We start from the raw sequence: 6,000 nt of genomic DNA, 5'->3' as shown, positions 1-6,000 counted from the left end.
GGCACCTCAGTGCGCTGCCCCTTTGCACGCCCCTGCCCAGCCCCGATTCCCCGCTCCCGGGTGTGGGTTCCCCCCACGCCTCCATCTCCGCCCGCACCCTTCTAACGCCTCACGCCACCTTGCCTGGCGGCGGCCGCAGCCGATCCTCAGCTCTGGGAAGACAGGTCCGCGTCCCCCCCGCGGCAGCTCTGTTTCCCAACCGCCGGACAGCCCCCATTTAAAGCCAGCCGCCTCCCCAGTCCCCCGCCCTCTAGGCGGGGCCTCGGTCCTCACCTTGGCGGCTGCGCGGGCGCCCGGGGGCTTCACATGCCGGGGAGGAGCTCCCGGCGCTGGAGCAAAAGTTTGCGCGCCGGTTGGGCCTCCCGGGGCGCTGAGCGGAGGACCAGGAGTGGTGTCCTCGCACCGGGCGCAGGGTGCGGTGGCTCCCGGCTGCGCCTGGCCGCGCGCGGGGCGGGAGGGGCGGCACCCCGCGCCCAGGGCCGGGGCTGGCCGCTGAGGCGGAGGCAGAGGGCGGGGAAAGTCTCCTCCAAGCCGCCTGGAGCCGGCCGCGCGAGCCCTCCACGGGCTCGCGTTGGCTCCCCGCCCTTCCTGGTGGCGCCCAGCGGCTGCCCGGGGCACTGGGGTGCCCGAGCTCTCTGCTACCCTCACGCCGGCCCGCGAGAGGCAGCGGCGGGAGGCGCCGGCAGGGAGCGCCCGCTGGGGCAGCAAAGCCGCGGGCGGAGGCGAAATAAATAATGCACGAAAAAGGAAAACAGACGTGAGCCGAGCCAGAGCCTCTCCCGCCTCCCGCCCGGGGCTGCGCTCCCCCCGCCGCCGCCGCCGCCGCCGCCGCCAGCGCCGCTGCAGTGATTCCTCGTCTCCATCTAGCGAGGCTATTGTGTATTGGGCGCTTAATTATTTATTCACCCTGGAGGCCAAGGATTCCCAGTTCCAGGAGGTTTTGGCCTTTGCCTGCGCTTCCCCCAAGCCTCTCCCGAGGCTGCGGAAAGGTTGCGAGGACTGACTTGAGATACTTCTTTGCGCTCCTTCCTTGAGGACTCTCCCCGCCGCACTCCCCGCAGGCTCTCCCGGGCCCCGGGGCTGAAAGGTGCAGGCCGCCCCTCTCCCGGCCAAGGGCCTTGTCCTCTCCTTTGTAGTCCCAGCAGCAGAAACTCTAGGCTGGGAAGGAAGGAGCTGTGACGGCCCTGGGGAGAACATTTCTACCACTGCTTTTCCTGAACCGTCTGCCAACTCCTCTGTTTGAGGCAAGATTATCAACAAGTCAGTTTCTTCGGTTCTTCGGGAAGTAGACTGCTTACATCTCTTTCACACAAGCTGTGCCTAGCAGCATCCCAGGCATGGCGCGGCCGCTCTGCTCTTGTGGTGGAAGCACTTTGCAAGCGCTTTGACTGATGGGGGGCGCCTTCCAGAAGGACCTCAAGGCCTGGACGATCCTATTTTTAGGTTGGATGAGAGAACCAGGGGCTTAAGACACAGAGCTGAGGGTCAGATACCGCGGCGCATGCATGGAAGAAACATTTACTGAGCGCACCTTTTCCCAGTATTTGGACACCCTTGAGTCAGTCACTATAAACACACACTATAAACTGCTGGTTTGCAGAGTATAAACCGCCTTGCGAGCCAGCTTTCAGAACGATGTCTTAGTGGCCTCCTTCATGCCAGAGCGCTGCCCCAAGGCTCTTTGCCACATAAATGCTGCAGATTGCACCTCAACCAGCAAGATGCAGGGACTAATGTGAATGAGACCTTGTTCCTTTCCCCGCAAGAATTCAGGGGCCTGTCAGGGAGATGGATAAAACCAACACCTGCACTGTGCACTGGCATGTCACTCTCAGCTGCCCTGAGAAAGGGAAAGACTGAGGAATGGAGGGCGGGTTGAGTAAAGGCTCCTAGGAGAGGGTGCCTTGCTGGGAGCAGGGGAACATCTCAAGCATTGGTAACCCTTTGTGCAAAGAAATGGAAACATTTGTGGGGCTGGGTGCGGTGGCTCACGCCTGTAATCTCAGTACTTTGGGAGGCCGAGGCGGGTGGATCACGAGGTCAGGAGATCGAGACCCTCCTGGCTAACACGGTGAAACCTCGTCTCTACTAAAAATACAAAAAAATTAGCCGGTCGCGGTGGCAGGCACCTGTAGTCCCAGCTGCTCGGGAGACTGCGGCAGGAGAATGGCATGAACCCGGGAGGCAGAGCTTACAGCGAACCGAGATCGTGCCACTGCACTGCAGCCTGGGCCAAAGAGCGAGACTCCTTAACAAAAAAAAAAAAAAAAAAAAAAAAGAAAAAGAAAAAGAAAAGAAAAGAAATGGAGACATTTGTTCAATCCTTCATTCCATATGTAGCCTCCATGGGCACCTGCTAGGGACCAGACAGAACACTTGATGCTGGGTAGAAAAGAGAACAAGAGGATATCTCACTGGGGGTGGGATAGGATGGAGGGAGGATGGGAAGAAGATGATGGGGTAGGGACTTTCTAGGTGACTCATCAACAGTCTGGAGAAATGAAGCCGCTGTTGGTCAGCTGAGGTCAAAATAACACTGGATATTTTAATGCCTGTCCAGCTGAAACAAGTCGTGGTTTTTGCTCAGCACAATCTTTACATTTGACAACAGCCCCTGATGTTTATATCCGGAGTTTTTTGCCACTTACAAATGTTATTTACACCACATATTAATTCAGGTCTCACAACTCTGTGATGTAAGTGTAATTGTCCTGTGTGAACAGTTCAGAGACCTTTGTGCCTGAGCCAGAATCACACAGTGGCTCACCGGGGAGTCAGAAATACTAACCCCCAACTAGAGGCTCAGGACTTTGGGAGAACTTAGGTAAGTTTTGTGCATTGGAAAACCTGCATTGTCCAATCTGGTCTTCCATATTGCTGTAGTGGACCTAATCTATGCACCTCTTGAGGGTCACCTGGTGTAGATCACCCAATTCTGTCGCTGTTCGGGGTGCCATTTGTAGCCTGCACGGACCTAGGGGGACTGAACAAAGCGGGGGCAAATGTGGGAATAAAAGGCAAGAGACAAAAGAGTATATTTGGAAGAAGGGCTCGGGGGCACCTTACCTCGAGTGGAAAAGGGCCCTGAGCTTTACGCAGCCATCTGTATTTATTAGGCCAAAGAGATAGCAAAGGGGAGGGGGTGTGATTGTCCAGTAATTGTCAGTTGGCTGGCTGGTTCACACCAGGCTTGTGAGACTGCATCCTTTGAGTAATAGGCGCTAGATTTTCCAGTAGATAACTTCAAAGAGCCCTGCGCCAGGGACCCTCAGCAATCCTTCTGGTGGCAGGGCAGTGTGAGTTTGCCCACATCCTGCATTCATGATAAACAGTTTGCTGTTTGATCATATAGCCTCCAGCAGAATGCTGAGTTGGTCACATCCTATGGGCCTTCGACTCCCTGCAACCTGGCCCCACATCTTGCTGACCTTCCTGTCAGCTCCCTTAGAGTGAAGACCAGGCTCTGTCACAGGCCTCTCACGCCATGAGTGGCCTAGGGAGGACATGGATCCTCTCACCCTTTTCATTCAGTTGGTAACCCACACCATGGCCACATGAGGTCTGCCTACAGGGGCCAGATACATCTACTCAGAAATACAGGAGAGTTAAAGCTTGGGGCACATTTTGACCAGAGAAGGACAACAGATGGAAGGGACCCAACATATGGAGTGCAGTGGTTCCATTTGGCTTGTCAGGGAATGTCCAGTAGGTGCAATTGAGCAACTGGCTGTGTTTGCTTCTAAGGATGTGACCAGCTCAATAATGTACAACTTGGTGGCACACTTCTATAGTCCTAGCTACTTGGGAGGCTGAGGCAGGAGGAGCCCTTGAACCCAGGAATTCAAGAACAGCCTGGACAACATCATGAGACCCTGTCTCACAGAAATGCACAACTTTCTATTAGCTTCCGTCCTCCCTGCTTCATTTCCTTTTTCTCTTGTTTCTGTTGCCCTAGGATTGTATCCCTCAATAAAGTATTAGCAGGCAGCATGATTGCTTAATACTCTGTCTCCTAAGGAACAGGGACTATTGCTACCACAAATGGTCCTAAAAAGTAGACCTTCAGGATGGGATGTTGGAGTTGAAGTTCTCTTCCATCTATAATAGGGGCCCCACTGCTGGGCCATAGCTGGCATACAGTGATATTACAATTTCTAAAGCTGCACCTGCTGCTAATTGGAATGAGATGCAGGTGGAAAATAAGGCTTTATGAGATCAAATGGCCATTGCATTTGGGGTTAAGTGGCTTTTTCTGATGGTAGCGGAGGTACTGCAAAGAGAAAATGATAGACTCAGGAAAGGTATCTACCAGTGTAAGGCATGCTTTGAAATGAAAACTTTAAGGACACTCCTGACATCTGCAAGACAGACTGCACTGAAAATTAAGCTTCAGGGCTGATTATAAGGTGACAGAACTGAAAAGGAGACTAGATATGCAGCCATGTAGACGTCTTATGTCCAAGTCAGAGCTCTAAGAAGGAAAGGATTGGAGCTGGTGACCTGGAATGGAGACTTTTGGGTAAACAAACCTGAAACTCTGGACCCTGATCTCCTTGAATCCTCTGTCAGGTAGAAGCAACTCTTCCGCTTTTTAGAACAAAACAGCTCTTCTTGGCCTGGGGATGACAATGACCTCATTGAAGCAGGAACCTTGCAAGATAGTACTTGCTTTAATGACAACAGCCTGCGGTAAATACGTGAGATGCCAGAACTTCTTTTCGGCACAATAAGAAGAAAAGGACCAGAAGGCTCAGAGGTGTGAATATTAGAATCATAAGACCTGAGAATCCACCACTGGCCTATGTTCCCTGGGATGGCCCAGAGAATCTTCCCTTCATTGAAACAGAAAAAAGAAGTCCTAATAAGCCCATCAGCGCCTTTGAGAAATTCAGTGGTGGCTGTCTTCTGAAGGCTGGGTTTGATGATGGGAGATGGTGGGGAAATGGACTCTCTTGGACCAACAGCAATCAATGTAATGGCAAAGGCCAGGTGGCATAATGTCATGCCAGACAAAGTGGGCATAACTACATAATGGAAAGGAAGGCCAGAGTGGCAAACAGGGTGCCTGGAGCCATAGAAATCTATGTTAATGGCTGACAGATCATGATGTAATGGGGGGGAGACAAATGGGGAGCTAACAGGGGTGTTGCTTGACTTGTATAAATATATACTTTTAAACTCTAGAGTGTAAGAACAGAAAGATGACATCTACTGCAATGGAAATTATCTAAGATTGTTCAGAGCCCAGAGCCTATGATTAAAGGGGAGGCTGGATTTCCGAGGCAATAAGTCGGCTATGAACATTGGCAACCCAGCATGTGATAGAAGTGGTATGTACAGGGCCAGACTTGAGCAGGTCTAGAAGGAACAGGTAAATTGCCTAAACAGCTGGTCCAGATTCTCATGTCACCCACCTCTGTTGAAGCTCTTCCTCAACTTACATGTTTAGCCCCAAATGGGAGTTCCATGTGATAGTCTGATGGAGGAGGAAAGCACCAGGGCCTCGTTTACACACAGCTCGACATGGTGTATTGGTGCTAGTTGGGAATAGATGACTGCTGTGTTACCTCCCATTCAAGGGTAGGAGAGGTGGCCCGAAGTACAGACACACACGGTCTCCTGTGCGGGAGTAAATGGCTGGGCTAATCATTTTGGGACATGGAAAGGACAAAAATGAAAAGCCAGGGGCATGGAGGTCAAGTAAACAGTAAATGATGAATTCATGGGAGTGAGCACAAAGGATATGGGGCTTTCTGCCTCGTGTTTGTCTCTCCAGAGAGCATCTGTTGCCAAGGAGACTCCTATAGGCAGCCGGACAGGATAACCCAGCGCCTCTTTGGCTATCCCAGGGCTTCCTGTAGTGATGAGATGTTCCACTGAAGGCTCAGCTGTGACATCAGCTTAGACACAACAGCTGGTGGGGTTGGAGCATTGCTCTCCTGGACGTAGTGTGAGTCAATAGATGTGTCTCTGATGGAATATACAAGTCTAGGAACAAAG

This window comes from Papio anubis, chromosome 7 (genome assembly GCF_008728515.1).
Source record: "Papio anubis isolate 15944 chromosome 7, Panubis1.0, whole genome shotgun sequence".
Lineage (NCBI taxonomy): Eukaryota > Metazoa > Chordata > Mammalia > Primates > Cercopithecidae > Papio > Papio anubis.
The sequence above is the reverse complement of the archived record's forward strand: the minus strand, read 5'-3'. Positions refer to the sequence as shown.